Here is a 4,860-nt window from a genome sequence, read left to right as displayed (position 1 = left end):
ATATATATATATATATATATATATATATATACATATATGTGTGTGTGTGTATGTACATATATATACACACATACATGTATATATAAGTAATAACACAGATAAGATAGGTTGAGGTTCGCAACAGACATGTTCAGACATGTTCTTTATTGATGAACAAAAATATTACATCATGTTAAAAAATAAAATACGTCTTCATCAAGTGAATTACAAGTAAAATTTAACAGTTGACATAAAGAGAACATGACACCAGTTTAGTCCCACCACCATCTAGGTTACAGTTGAGAGAATGAATAGTGAATGCTATTTCAAAGTGTATAAATGAATTTGAAAGTGTATAAATGTATATATTTGTGTATTATATATAAGTGTATAATGTATATATTTGAAAGTGTATAAATGAATTTGTTTAAGGGATTGAAATACAGGAAGAAAAGAAAAAGAAAAAAGGTGAAAAAGAGAAAAAGAAAAAATTCTCATTCACTTACAGCAGAGGTTCTCAACTAGAGTCCAATGGCCCCTGAGAGTTCATATAAGGTTGGGGGGGGGGTGCAGTCCATGCAACAAAATTGTAAATTGGGGATCCACAACAATATTTTAAGGGCTCCTGAAAAGATTTTGCTTTGGATGTATTGGTATTGTTGTTGGCACTCCTTCGCTTACGACGGCGAGGGTTCCAGTTGATCTGATCAACGGAACAGCCTGCTCGTGAAATTAACGTGCAAGTGGCTGAGCACTCCACAGACACATGTACCCTTAACGTAGTTCTCGGAGATATTCAGCGTGACACAGTGTGACAAGGCTGGCCCTTTGAATTACAGGCACAACAGAAACAGGAAGAAAGAGTGAGAGAAAGTTGTGGTGGAAGAGTACAGCAGGGTCCGCCACCATCCCCTGCCGGAGCCTCGTGGAGCTTTAGGTGTTTTCGCTCAATAAACACTCACAACACCCGGTCTGGAAATCAAAACCGCGATCCTATGACTGCGAGTCCGCTGCCCTAACCACTGGGCCATTGTACCTCCACTGTATTGGTATATATTGCAAGAAACAGCTAGGTTTCTCTCTCTAACATAGTTCAACCTACACAAGTTAATGTGTTAATAACAAAATAGGAATTTTGAAAGCTGTTTCTATAAAACTGTTTTAAACATAGAATGGCTATGGGAGTCCACCAGAATAAAATACTATAGTAATCAAAAGAGTCCAGAGATAAAAAAAATGGTTGAGAACCTCTGAGGATATCAGAGGGTTTTATAGACTAACAGTCAATGGGACGAGATGGTCAGCCATTATTTGGTGGCATCAAGAGAAGCAAGGGAAAGGAAAGATTGTAAGTAGAGTTAAGATGGGGTGTAATAAAGGTAATATGAACTAAATTGAAAGCACAACCAGGGAACCAAGAAGGTTATACACACATTCACTCAGATGCATATATAGACACATGCACAAATTTACATACACATACCTTGTGTATGTGCATCTGATAAGGTGGTTATTCAAATTTATATATATATATATATATATATATATATATATAATAGATAGATAGATAGATAGATATATAATATATATATACATATTATATATATCAACATCATCATCATCATCATCATTTAACATCTGTGTTTCATGCTAGCATAGGTGGGATGGCACCAGGATTTTTACAGCTGGATGCCCTTCCAAACACCAACCACTTTACAGTGTGGACTGGGTGCTTTTAAGTGGCACCTGCACTGACAGGGTCACCAAATACATGCAAGACAAAAACTTTTAAGAGGGGGAGAAGCATTGGAGGGGGTGATGATGAAAAAGGTTATAGTGAGACAGATATAGGTGTCTTGCTGAAGAGGAAGTACAAGGTTACCCGGCAGGAGAGCAAAAGATTAGGAATGAAGACAGAAACAGGTGTGCTACTGCAATGAAAATACATGGTTGCCCAACCCGAGGGAAGTGCAGGAGAAAGAGAGAGAAAGAGAGTGGGAAACCACAGGATAGAGATGGTGGCAAAATGCTGGGCATACTCACAAGGAATGGGGATCAGAGTATAAATGAGATGGTTGAGTAAAGGAAGAAAGAGATATAGATATTGGCAATCGTCTGTAAAAAATATAAATCTGAAAGGAGAAGCACACTCTTGGATATAGAACAGTATATATTCCTACTTCATATCTTTAAGAGCTCTTGGGTCAACAGGTTTTGGGATCTGACAATACACCATAAAGCTAAACCCTTTATGGACGAGAAACCTAAGGTAATCACATAAACTAGCCTTCCCCATTTTTAATATATATATATATATAAATAGATAGATAGATAGATAGATAGACAGATAAGGCAAATGAAAGATGGAAGATGGAATATACTAGAATTTATTATTAATCACGACAATTGTTTCGACACATGTAGCATTGATTCCTCATGGGTGGGACACTCAACAACTGGTTCAGGAGCATCCAGTGGTGCAGATGTATCTCATAAATAAATAAATACAACTCGTTAAAATAACTGTTCCACAATGTAACTGCCTGTTTTATAGAAAGCAGCCAGATGGAGGAAATATCTTTATATAGAAGATTGAAAATAAAATCGTGGATGACAAAAAGAGAAATGAACAAACAATCCAGCGAGAAAAGTATTGAAAATAACCGTTAACAGATATGGATCTGGAAATTATATTGTATAGTTTTGCATACCTTACTATGGACCAATTAATGCTGTACTTCATCCTATCCTCCTTCAGTTGCCATACAAAATCTGCCAAAGATGTTAAATGTTCTCTTATTGATTGACTTAAAACTGGCAACATGGTTACGATAATGATTCTTAAATGAATCAGCTGACTGCCCAATGTAAACATATGGCTCTTCCTTGTGTGCACAGTACATTTATATACAAGATTTGTACTCATACAGAGATTCATCAAAGGACATTTTGATTTTTCTCTGCATGAGCATTTATCATTTTTATTTGTATATAAGGCACTCCTGACTTCATTAAACGGCGTTGTTACCGTGCTAGCTGTATCATAAGTATTTCTACTACTACAAATTGATTGTAATTGGTGTCTATCATTACGGTTTACATCTCCTTAGATGGTACGGATATGGTATTTCATTATGCATCCATGATATACAACAAATTATGTTAAACGTTTTTATAAGTCAAAACTGCATTCTACTGTGTTAGCAGTGATCCCTACAGATTTTCTATAGAAATTACAACCAGCACTGATTTTCTTATGTTTCGTATCCAATATATATATATACACACATACACACGTATATCGCTGATGCAGCCGATGACAGTACCGCCTGATTGGCACTTGTGCCAGTGGAACATAAAAAACACCATCTGAGCATGATCGTTGCCAGGGCCACTGACTGGCTTCCATGCCGGTGGCACATAAAAATCACCACTCAAGTGTGATCGTTGCCAGTGTCACCTTACTGTCACATGTACTGGTGACATGTGAAAAACAACATTCGAGCATGGTCGTTGCCAGACTGGCTCCTGTGCAGGTGGCACGTAAAGAACACCTTTAAGCGTGGTTGTTGCCAGTACCGCCTGATTGGGCCTTGTGCCGGCGGCATGTAAAAGCACCCACTACACTCTTGGAGTGATTGGCGTTAGGAAGGGCATCCAGCTGTAGAAACCTTACCAGATCAGATTGGAGCCTGGTGCAGCCTACTGGTTTGCCAGTCCTCAGTCAAACTGTCCAACCCATGCCAGCATAGAAAGTGGACATTAAACGACGATGATGACGATGATGATGCATACATACATATATACAAATACACACATATATGTGTGTGTATATATCTCCATATACACATACATCCACATCACTCATAAGCATACATAAAGAATCGCAAAAATCTATGTCAAATTAACATACACACATATACGAATATAGAGAGATTCATCAAAGGACATTTTGATTTTTCTTTGCATGAGCATTTATCATTTTTATTTGTATATAAGGCACTCCTGACTTCATTAACCGGCGTTGTTACCGTGCTAGCTGTATCATAAGTATTTCTACTACTACAAATTGATTGTAATTGGTGTCTATCATTACGGTTTACATCTCCTTAGATGGTACGGATATGGTATTTCATTATGCATCCATGATATACAACAAATTATATTTTCACACGCAACTACAGTGCCATTTAACAAGAGGTAATATAATTATATATAATTATATAATTATATTAAAAAGAGTAAAATAATAATATTTAGTAAAATAGTGAGGTCATATACTATATTATTGTTACATTACATGATATACTTATGTAGGCTGTAACTAATACCTTCTGGCACCTTACATGCTGATATACCTAGATTCTAAAGAATCCTATCACTGATCTCTCTCTCTCTCTCTCTCTCTGTAGATTGTCTGAAGTAGTGTACAGATTTTATATACTAAAAGTAGTCAGGATTCTGGATCATTATTTATCTAGTGCTTTCATCTTTCCGTGAGAGATTCATCATGAATGATTATGCCTTTTATATATATATGAGTTAGTTGAATTGGGAAGAGAATGTTGTTCCTTATTTTGAATCTATATGCATGTGTATATATATATATATATACTCTTTTTACTCTTTTACTTGTTTCAGTCATTTGACTGCGGCCATGCTGGAGCACTGCATTTAGTCGAGCAAATCGACCCCAGGACTTATTCTTTGGAAGCCTAGTACTTATTCTATCGGTCTCTTTTGCCGAACCGCTAAGTTACAGACACGCAAACACACCACCATCGGTTGTCAAGCAATGGTAGGGGGACAAACACAGACACGCAAACACAGACACACACACATATATACATATATACGACGGGCTTCTTTCAGTTTCCGTCT

At 36.8% G+C, this 4,860-nt stretch overlaps 1 protein-coding gene across 1 annotated transcript in view; it reads right to left on the bottom strand.

The window, feature by feature from the left end:
- LOC106882024 (splicing regulatory glutamine/lysine-rich protein 1) overlaps window positions 1–4,860 on the bottom strand; it is a 42,022-nt gene that overhangs the window by 849 nt on the left and 36,313 nt on the right. The gene's annotated exons all lie outside the window — the stretch shown is intronic.

Source organism: Octopus bimaculoides, chromosome 29 (assembly GCF_001194135.2).
Source record: "Octopus bimaculoides isolate UCB-OBI-ISO-001 chromosome 29, ASM119413v2, whole genome shotgun sequence".
In the NCBI taxonomy this organism is placed as follows: Eukaryota; Metazoa; Mollusca; class Cephalopoda; order Octopoda; family Octopodidae; genus Octopus; species Octopus bimaculoides.
Note: the sequence above shows the minus strand (reverse complement) of the source record. Positions and strands in the feature narration are given on the sequence as shown.